Source organism: Rattus norvegicus, chromosome 2 (assembly GCF_021556685.1).
Source record: "Rattus norvegicus strain SHRSP/BbbUtx chromosome 2, alternate assembly SHRSP_T2T, whole genome shotgun sequence".
Classification (NCBI taxonomy): domain Eukaryota; kingdom Metazoa; phylum Chordata; class Mammalia; order Rodentia; family Muridae; genus Rattus; species Rattus norvegicus.
The window spans coordinates 160,366,270-160,378,444 of NC_141535.1; positions in this window are offsets into that span (position 1 = coordinate 160,366,270).

Sequence of the window (12,175 nt, forward strand, 5' to 3'; positions counted from 1 at the left end):
TGGGCCTGTGTCTTGAGTTCACCAGGCAGCTTTCTTGCAGCAGAAAATTTGGTCTTACCTGTGGTCCCGAGGCTCAGGTTTGCTCGTGGGGTGCTGCCCAGGGGCTCTCTGCAGCGGCAGCAACCAGGAAGACCTGTGCCGCCCCTTCCGGGAGTTCAGTGCACCAGGGTTCCAGATGGTCTTTGGCTTTTTCCTCTGGCGTCTGAGATGTGTGTGCAGGGAGCAGTCTCTTCTGGTTTCCCAGGCTTGTCCGCCTCTCTGAAGGTTTAGCTCTCCCTCCCATGGGATTTGGGTGCAGAGAACTGTTTATCCGGTCTGTTTCCCTCAGGTTCCGGCGGGGTCCTGCCGCTCCTGGGCCCTCCCCCACGGGAGCCCAGAGGCCTTATACAGTTTCCTCTTGGGCCAGGGATGTGGGCAGGGGTGAGCAGTGTTGGTGGTCTCTTCCGCTCTGCAGCCTCAGGAGTGCCCACCTGACCAGGCGGTTGGGTCTCTCTCTCACCGGGTCTGGGAGCAGAGAGCTGCTGCGGGCAGGGATCCGTGGGTGTGGGACTTCCGGTAAACACAGAACGTGCCCGGTCCTAGAGAAATTCTGCTTCCGTGTGTCCCAAGCTCACCAGGCAGCTTTCTTGCAGCAGAAAATTTGGTCTTACCTGTGGTCCCAAGGCTCAGGTTCGCTCGTGGGGTGCTGCCCAGGGGCTCTCTCGGCTAACTCTTTATAGAAAAAAAAATTCAATGAATACTTCTTTGATACATTAAGTTAATTAATAAAATTTAATTTTGTAATAGATGGTGTTGATTAAAATATATATAAGTAAAGAGAAAAGTAGTAATCATTGGGAAATAAAGCATGACTTTTATTATATTTTTATTTTCAATGTTATCATGTAATATAGTTTGAATCCATGCTCCCCTGATATTACTATCTTAAGGGAGAACAAGATTTCTTGTGACAATAATGGCTGATAATAACTTCAGTAACATGAGGAAGTGGGGGTGTTGCAATTCCAGAGCTATCATGTTAACGTATTTGTACCCTTGTTCAGCTCCTCCTTCTACTCTCTTTAATAGCCATGTTTTTCCTACTTCTATATGTGACTTACCAATCTTGTGACAGGCGAAGCTTTTGAAGTATACACATATGTGCATCTTCTCCTAACACAGAAACTAGTTTAAGGTCATCAAAATGCATGTGAGGACCATTGGAGGTGTTCCTGCTTCTCTGTAATCTGTATCTACCTTATGTTTTTACCAATGTACTTGAACACATATTAATTTTAACTTATTTTAATGCTACCTAAAACTTTTATGAAATCATTAACTAATTGGAACATGGTAGTTTGGCAACATTAGTCCAGACTCTTTACTGTGCATGTTTCTTCTCTGAGGTGAGAGCAGTTTTGCGTTCTGATAAGGGTCAAAATTTTAATGATCCTAAAATGATTTCTAACCTAGGTGGTATCACATACATATAATCCCAGAAATTGGGTCAATTTTAACTGCATTAACTGGTAGCCAGCATATACCATATTATTAAATTCATAACTATATAAAATTAATAATTTCCAAAACTGGAATGAGCATCAGTATGTAATAACACATATATTTGAAGATATGGCTTGAAAAAAACAATTTTTAAAATATTAAAATAGTCTATAAAGAACTATATTCATACAATATTGTAACGTTTTCTATTACTTACATGTTATATAGAATGGAGAGAACTTTCACAATAAGAAACTCATATGAGAGAAAATGTTATTTAAATTAAGTATTGCTTCTTATGCAAATCTGTATTCTAGAAGGCCTAATGAAATCACTAAGACTAAGCCACCAAAGATGTTAAATCAGCCCAGAAAATGTAGTGTTTGTCTAAGAATGTCTCACTTGAATATTTAATATTTGGAAGAAATCATCATGAGGCAATCACTTGTCGTTTCCATGATATGTCAGTAGGCTGAACATAAAAAAGAAAACCATAAAAGGCAGGCCCCAAATAATCCTTTGAAAGCACATCTGGGGAAGCTCCAAGAATGTAGTGGATGTTGAATGCTGCTTACATATTTATAAGCTGAATGTTTCTCAGATGGCTCAAATTACAAGATTCCACATTTTTGCTATTCAGATAATCAGTCTTTGGGGCCTAAACACTTCATACCTTATAAGAAAATCCATCTAAGAACAAAACTGAACACCCTGGAACATTTTTGTAAGTTGATTAATTTTTAGGAGGGAGGGGGGCACTTTTTCATTTTTTATTGGATATTTTCTTTATTTAAATTTCAAATATTATACCCCTTCCCGGTTTCCCCTCTGAAAACACTCGATCCCTCCCTACTCTCACCCCCATCTCCATGAGGGTAATTCCCCCACCCACCCATCCATTCCCTCCTGCTTCCTCACACTGGCATTCCCCTACACTGGGACATTAAGCTTTCACAGGACCAAGGACTTCTCTTCTCATTGAAGGCCAACAAGGCCATCCTCTTCTACATATGTATCTGCAGCCATGGGTCACTCCATGTGTACTTTCTGATTTATGGTTTAGTCGCTGGGAGCTCTCAGGTGTCTGTTTGGTTGATATTGTTGCTTTTCCTATGGTATTTCTTCTTCTTCAGCTTCATGTGGTTTGTGAATTTTATTTTGGGTATTCTGAGCTTTGGGGCTAATATTCACTTATCATGAAATGCATATCACGTGTATTCTTTTGTGATTGTGTGTGGGAGTAATGGGAAAGCGGAATATCATTTGGAATGTAAACAAACCAAATGATTAATTAAAAATAAAGCGCAAATAGTAAGATTATAAGGCCACAGAACATCAGTGTTTAGCCTTTTTGTGGTGCTGAGTTCAGCTTAAGTCTGTTCCCCAGCCATAACATGCCTGCAGCAATAACTGTACATTATTAGAGAATTTGTACATGATATAAACATTTGCCAACTCTTTGGATGGGAGAGATGTTCCAGAGGTTAACAGATTTGACTTTTAGTCCAAAGAATCTCAATTAAATTTCCGGCAGCCACATGGCAGATTATAACTGCCTACCACTGATGTCCTCTCTGGCCTCTGTGGGTACTGTATTCACATGTTATACAGGTACATGTGAAAAGAAAAAATCCACACACATAAAGTAAAACTAAATAAGACCTTTGAAAAAAAGGTTTTATTATATATTGGCAATAAGTACAAAGTTCCATGGAGAAGATTAAGGTTACACCATGATAAAGCTTCTCCACCAAATACAACAGTAAATACCCTGCCTCTTAAGCAGGAACATGAGTGAGCTTGGGAACATAAGATATTATTTCATTGATATCATAAAATTTATATTAAAGTTGATAGTTTTTAGTGACTCAGACTGTGACTTATTGATACCTGATTCAAGATAAAAATATGGTTCTTTTTCAATTTAAATACCCAGTGTGTGTAGTATGCCTTTTATAAAAGCCTAGTTGAAGTATGACAGTTAAGTAAAATAAAGAGGGAATTTGAATGTAATTAATCAGTCTTATCTGTGAAGATCCAGTCTGGAGAATTTAGAAATCAGAATTCAAATGTGCATATAAAATTTCATCTACAATGGCTTTTAGGTGACTTCTGCACTCTAGCGATGCAATTTCATTTTTATAATTGATCTGTTTGTATAATAACAGTCTATAGGCATCCAATTTTTAAAACATGCTGATATATCTTTATAAGTTCAGTGGTGGGGTTGGGGATTTGGCTCAGTGGTAGAGCGCTTGCCTAGCAAGCACAAGGCCCTGGGTTCGGTCCCCAGCTCAGGAAAAAAAAAAGTTCAGTGATAGATTTCCAGTCTCGTAGTTTTCCTAAATAAAGATTCAAAAACTCACCATTCTTTCTTTGTTGCAAATATGCATATACTGTTCAAACACTGAAACGATACTAGATATCACATAAAATAATTGTTTTAGAAAATATTGAGGGGATCACTGAGGACTCTCAATAACTTTACCAAAAGAAACTTCTGAAATTCATGTTTATTAATCAAAAATCATGGAGGAGAATGCTCATAAAACATTCTCACATCCTATCTTTACCATTTCATACTCTTCTCTACTTAAGTCACTAAAGTAGTGTGGAAAAGTATATAAACTTACTGTTTCCTTACTTGTGCCACACTACCTGAGTCCATGATCATATTTAACGTATAGTTAAATTAAATTTTAGTTTTCTTCAATTCCTTACTTTCCAAAAATCCTTAAGATTCCATTAGGATTACTGATTTTTCGTTTATCTTCTTTTAAGCTTTGAGCTACTCTCTATATTAGCCCTTTAATTCACTATATAGTTTGTATAACACATTTTCTTGAGGAATTATCTTTGATCCTTTATCTCTTACAGGATGTGTCTCAACCTAAAATGTTAACAATTATAAACATAAAAATGATTATTGACATATATATATACATATATATATATATATATACATATATATATATGGAGTGTTTCCTAGGTGGCTTCACTTAAACTTCAGATTGTTAAGTAGATGGACTGTATATAGATAGATGGTGACAGATAATAAATATGTGGGTGATAGATAAATAGATAAATACACATGATAGACAATCTTACATATGTTATTTGCAATTTTAAGTGGTTGTACAAAATATATTACCCTATAACATTTTCAGATACTCTTTGTGCCATTTTCCCCCACCTTTCCTCTTCAGAATTTCTGTCCCTTTCTTGCCAGCCAAATCTCCCAACATATTTTTTCCACTCTTCCTCTTCATATCAATGATATTCTACTATTGTCCATTCTACTTTTCCAATACTCTTTCTGTATGTTTTTAATAATGATAGTAAAAGATAACTATATTATATATATAAATAGTATATTCATATATTTATGCGTATACACACAGACATATACACAGACATACATATATATATATATATATATATATATATATATATATATATACAATAAACAAAATCCCAATGTCAGGTAGGAAGAGGTACCTTTCAAATTGTTCGTAAGTGGTCTACAAGTCACTCAAAGCAATATAAATTATTGTCATTGATCTTGGTATTTCCCATAAAAAAATAAGTAAAGATCCTATGGCTGAAAGTAAGATCCTATGGCTGAAGACATTACACACTTCTGGACATTACAAATATCCTTCTGGAATTGACCTAGAAGACTCAATATTGGACATTAGATCACATAATTTCTGCACAAGACATACAAGCTGCAAATACAGAACAGCTATTATAATCCTATCCAGTTGTAAAGTCAAGAGGCACAATCAGGATTAGCACCAGAAAATATTCTTAAAAGTAGAATAGTGGCACATGTATCCTGGGCATACACAACAGGTATCTAATTGTAGTTAAAGGTTGCTCAATAGAAGCATACTTTCTTGAATACATGAATAATTCTTTGTAGAGTTAATTTAGATAACTACCTGAAATATCAATACCATGGAACTCAGAGCAATATTTAATACTGCCAATTTCCTAAACTAGTTTGATCTTTAATTGCATTTTAACATTTGTCCTTGTATCCACAGATAAGTGTATTTCTGACACCTCATCAAAGTGACTTATTTTTATAACAGATGGAGATAATTACAGAAAGCCACAACTGACCATGGTGTGCCTGCCCCCAATCATACTGTTACAACACAACTTCAATACTTAACAGTATGGACACATTACAAAAGAAGGGTCAAAAGATTGTAAGAGCCAAAAAAAAGCAATGCATCTGCTACAGGAAATTTTGTTAAGAGGAGGAAAAAAGATAATCATGAAGTATTGTTGGGCGTGGAACTCTGAGATGTTTGGGGAGGAGTGAAGGAGAGTCAATATACTCTATGAAATAAACTAATGAACATAAGGAAGACTTTCACAACAAACCTTATTTCATCATTGAAAGTAAATATGACTTTTATATTCAATCTAATCCATTTAATATTTTGACATAATTTGGTGTCTGTATAACACTTGGCTCATTTTTGTGTCACACAGAGCTAACAAGCTTGCATTTAATCAGGAGTTAACAGTTTGCCTTTTCATGTTTCAGTTCTCAGTTCTAATGTAAACTTCTAGGACATTCTTACTCTATACCTGTTACTAAGGCCAACCTTACAGCTAGCCACTCTTTTCTAAGTTTTTAAAACTATTTTCATAAATTTATTCAATATCTACCATTGCATCAGTTCCAAGTCACTGAGTTTATACCATGAGAATAAGAAACCCCCAGTGTATTTTTAGGTCCTTTTGTCTAATATGCAGTAGCTATCCAAGAAGCATTAATGAATTAGTAAAATCACCAAGACATGAACCTTTTTTCTATGATAATATATGTCTTTTACATTGAGTGACCCCAAACCACTTCTTAACATCATCTAACTATGGGAGAACAAGACATTAAGCTCATGCAGGTTATCTTATTGCTTGAGAGGTGAGACAGGAGGTTATTCAGGGGTACAAGGGCAACATAGGCTTGAGATCTATTTTAACAGAAGCAAGAAAAGTAAGTAAGCTTGTTTAAAAAGCATGTGACCGTAATGTAATATATTTTGATGGTATTTCAAATACCACTTTTATAATAAAGAGCTTGATAAATTATACCATTTTATGCACAACAGTATTTTCAAACTTTTAATTTGATTCTAATAGGTAAGTATTTCACAGTAAAAATAATTGTTTATTTCTAAATCACAATTTCCACTCTTTGACATTTATGCAACAAATGTGTGATGCTTAATGTTAGTGAGTTGCCAACAAGAAGAGTTGTGTGAGGGTCTTTCCAGTGTTTGCCTAACACTGAGCTGATGAGGTCCCACAGCTCTCTTCTGAGGGGAAGAGAGCTAGGTTCTCAGAAGTACAGCCAATCCTGAGAGCTCAGAGGAGGCAACTACTTCTGCTCATATTCCTGGCCCAAAAGGAAGCCATCTCGTGCCCTCTGTGTCTTCTGGGCACAGGAACCTAGGAACAGTCAGGAAGAGGATCCTTCTAATCTCAGCCTATGACCAGAGCTGAAAGCCGGTCCCCAGTAGCATTGACACACCTGAGAGCAGAGGTTAAGACCACCACTTCTTTTTTGAGGGACCCACCGAGAGCCCTAAGGACACGGGAACCCAGGAACAGTCTGGAACAGGACCCGTCCAGTTTGTGCCTGTGCCCTGTGCTGACCTGGTCCCACAACTCTCTTTACCTAGATCCCCTGGGAATAGAAAGGGAGTCTAAGAAATGCAGACAATCCTGAGAGAACAGAGGAGACTACCACTTCTGTTCACATTCATGGCACAAGACGAACCAGCCTGGAGCACTCTGGACACAAGAAATGAGGAGCAGTCTGGGATCTGATCCTTCTAGTTTCTGCCTACACTCAGAGCTGATCCTGTGACACAGATCTTTGTATCCAGATCCCACTGGGAGAAAGCCATGCTCCAGGAAAGCTGACACACAGGCTTACAGGAGGGTCAAGCTACTGTCAGAAAAAAAGTCCATCTAAAACCAAGACAAGCAGAGGGTGAGAGGCAAGTACAAGAAGATAAATAAAAGAAACCAAGACTACTTGGCATCATCCGAGCTGAGTTCTTCAACCAAAGCAAATACTGGATATCTCAACACACCAGAAAAGCAAGATTTGTATTTTAAACCACATATCATGATGTTGATACCAGACTTTCAGAAGTACATAAATAGATGCCTTAAAGAAATACGGGACAAGACATGGGTTTTAAAAAAAGACCTTAAAGAGGAAACAAAAAGAAACAAAAAAAGAAAAAAAGAAAAATCTCTTAATGAATTACAGGAAAACACAACCAAACAGGGGAAGGAATTAAACAAAAGGATGCAGTATTTAAAAATAGAAATATAAACAATAAAAAATCACAAAGGGAGCGATTTCTGGAGATAGAAAATCTAGGAAAGAAATCAGGAGTTATAGATGCAAGCATCACCAACAGAATACAAGGGATAGAAGAAAGAATCTCAGGGTAGAAGAAACATGGAAAATATTGACACACCACAAAAGATAATGTAAAATGCAAAGAGGTCCTAACCCAGAACATCCAGGAAATCCAGGACACAATGAGAAGATCAAACGTAGGGATAATATATATAGAAGAGAATGAAGACTCCCAAATTAAAGGGCCAGTAAATGTTTTCAACAAAATTATAGAAGAAAACTTCCCTAACATAAAGAAAGACATACCCATAAACATACAATAAGCCACAGAGCTCCAAATAGATTGGACCTCAAAAATTTTCCTTCCATCAAATAGTGGTCAAGACACCAAATACAAAAAACAAAGAAAGAATATCAAAAGCAGTAAGGGAAAAAGGTCAATTAACATACAAAGTCAAACCTATCAGAATTACACCAGACATTTCACCAGAAACTATGAAAGCCAGACAATCCTAGGAAGATGTCATATAGACCCTAAGAGAACACAAATGCCAGCTCAGTATACTATATTCAGCCAAACTTTCAATTCACATAGATGGAGAAATGAAGACATTCCATGACAAAAATAAATTTATACTGTACCTTTCCACAAATCCAGCCCTTCAAGGATAATAGATGGAAAACTACAACACAAGGAGTGAAACTACACCTTAGAATAAGCAAAAAATAATATCCTTGCAACAAAACAAGAGAGCCATAAAAACATAATTCCACCCCTAACAACAACAACAAAAAATAACAGTAAACAACAGTCACTATTCCTTAATATCTCTTAACATCAGTGGACTAAATTCTCCAATAAAAAGACAGAGACTAACAGACATGATACACATAAAGGACCCAGTATTTTGCTCCATTCAGGAAATGCAACTCAGTGACAAAGACAGAAACTACCTTAGAGTAAAAGCCTGGCAAAGAAATTTTCAAGCTAATAGTCACAAGTAATAAGCTGGAGTAGCCATTCTAATATCGAAGAAAGTCGACATTAACCAAAAGTTATCAAAAAGAATAAGGAAGCACACTTCATATTCATCAAAGAAAAAAATCCACCAAGAGGAACTCTCAATCCTATATTTATAAAAAAAAACTTACTAAAGCTAAAAGCTCATATTTCATCCTGAAACAAAAGAATATACCTTCTTCTCAGCACCTCATGGTATTCTCCAAAATTGAGCATCTAGTAAGTCACAAAAGTATCCATAACAGATATAAGAAGATTGAAATAATCCCATGTGTCCTATCAGAGCACAATGGACTAAGGCTGGTCTTCAATAACAACAAAAATGACAGAAAGCCCAAATATAAATAGAAGTTGAACAATGCTCTCCTCAATGATAACTTGGTCAAGTAAGAAAAAGGAATGAAATTAAAAAACAATTTAAAATTTAGTGATAATGAAGGCACAACATACCCAAACCTATGGGACACAATGTAAGCAGTGCTAAGAGGAAAACTCATTGCTCTGGGTGCCCCCAAAAAGAACCTGGAGAGAACATACACTATCAGCTTGACAGGACACCTAAAAGCTCTAGAGCAAAAAGAAGCAAATATACCCAAGAGGAGTAGACAGCAGGAAATAATCAAACTAAGGGCTGAAATCAACCAAGTAAAAACAAAAAGAACTATGCAAAGAATCAATAAAATCAGGACCGGATTATTTGACAAAATCAACAAGATAGATAAACACTTAGCCAGACTTATCAGTGTGAACAGAGATAATATTCAGATGAATAAAATCAGTATGGAAAAAGAAACATAACAACAGAATCTGACAAAATTTAAAAAATCATCAGATCCTACTACAAAATACTCTATATATTCCACAAAACTGAAAAATCTGGATGAAATAGACAATTTTCTAGACAGATACCAGGTACCAAAGTTAAATACGGATCAGAGAAACATCTAAACAGTCCCATAACTACTAATGAACTAGAAGCATTATTAAAAGTGTCCCAAACAAACAAACAAAAAAAAGTCTAGGCCCAGACTTGTTTAGTGGAGAATTTTATCAGACCTTCGTAGAAGACCTCACACCAATACAGTCCAAAGTATTCCACAAAAAACAAACAGAAGCAACACTACACAATTCCTTCTATGAAGCCAAAATTGTGCTTATACCTAAAACACACAAAGACTCAACAAAGAAAGAGAACTTTAGACCAATTTCCCTTATGAATATCCATGCAAAAATATTGAATAAAATTCTTGCAAACTGAATACAAGAACACATCAAAACGATCATCTATCATGATCAAGGAGACTTCATCCCAGGGATGAAGGAATGGTTTAATATATAGACATTTGACATATTCTACTATGTAAAAAAAGTCAAATATAAAAATCACATGATCTTCTCATTAGATGCTGAGAAATCATTTGACAAAAATCAACATTCCTTCATGATAAAAGCCTTGTAAAGATTGGGAACTCAAGGCCCATACCTAAATATATTAAAAGCAATATACAGCAACCAAGTAGCCAACATCGAAGTCAATGGAGAGAAATTAGAAACAATTCCACTAAAACCAAGGAATAGACAACGCTGCCCATCTCTCCCTACTTATTCAATATAGTATTAAAAGTCCTAACCAGAGCAATCAGAAAATAAAAGGAGGTCAAATGGATACAAATTGGAAAGGAAGAAGTCAAAATATCACTATTTGCAGATGATATGATAGCATACGTCAATGACCCCAAAAATTCCACCAGAGAACTTCTAAACCGATAAACAACTCCAGCAAAGTGGCTAGACATAAAATTAACTTAAATACATTAGTAGCCTTCCTGTACTCAAAGGATAAACAGGCTGAGAAAGAAATTAAGGAAATGACGCCCTTCACAATAGTCAAAAATAATATGAAATACCTCAGTATTAGTCTAACCAAGCTAGTGAAAAATATGCATGACAAACAATCAAGTCTCTGAAGAAAGAAATTGAAGATCTCAGAAGAGGGATAGATCTCCCACGCTCATGGGTTGACAGGATTAATTTAGTAAAAATGGCCATTTTGCCAAAAGCAATCAATTTTCAATGCAATCAAATTTCAAAAGCAATCAAAATTCAATGCAATCCCCATCAAAATTCCAACTCAATTCTTCATAAAGTTAGAAAGAGCAATTTGCAAATTCATTTGGAATAACAATAAATGTAGTATAACAAAAACTATCCTCAACAGTAAAAGAACTTCTGGTGGTATCACCATCCCTCACTTCAATCTGTATTACAGTGCAATAGTGATAAGACCGGTATGGTATTGGCACAAAGACAGGAAGGACAATCTATGGAATAGAATTGAAGGCCCAGAAATGAACTTGCAGACTTAAGCCACTTGATCTTTGACAAAGGAGCTGAAATGATATAGTAGAAAAAAGATAGCATTTTCAATAAATGGTGCTAATTCAACTGAAAGTCAAGATGTAGAAGAATGCATATTGATCCATTCTGGTTGCCTTGTTCAAATCTCAAGGTTAAGTGTATCAAGAACCTCTACATAAAATCAGACATACTCAAACTAATAGAAGAAAAATTTGGGAAATGCCTGGAACACATGGAAACTGGGAAAAATTTCCTGAACAGAACACCAATGGCCTATGCTCTAAGATCAAGAATCAACAAATGGGAATTCATAAAATTGCAAAGCTTCTGTAAGGCAAAGGACACTGTCATTAGGACAAGATGTCAACCAACAGATTGGGAAAATATCTTTACAATCCTATATCCAATAGAGGAGTAATATCCAATATATACAAAGAACTCAAATGGTTAGACTCGAGAGAGTCAGATAACGCTATTATAAAATGGAGTACAGAACTCAACAAAGAATTCTCAACCTAGGAATATCAAATGGCTGAGAAGTATGTAAAGAAATGTTTGACATATTTAACCATCAGGGAAATGCAAATCAAAACAATCCTCACACCAGTCAGAATGGCGAAGATTAAAAACTCAGGTAACCAAATCCTGGCAAGTATGTGGAGAAAGAGGAACAGTCCTCCATTGTTGGTGGGATTGCAAGCTGGTACAGCTACTCTGTCAATCAGTCTGTGTGTTCCTTAGAAAAGTGGATATATTACTACCTGAGGACACAGCTATATCACTCGTGAGCATATACCCAAAAGACGTTCCAACCTATAAGAAGGACACATGGTCCACTATGTTCATAGCAGCCTTATTTATAATAGCCAGAAGCTGGAAAGAACCCAGATGCCCTTCAACAGAGAAATGGAAACAGA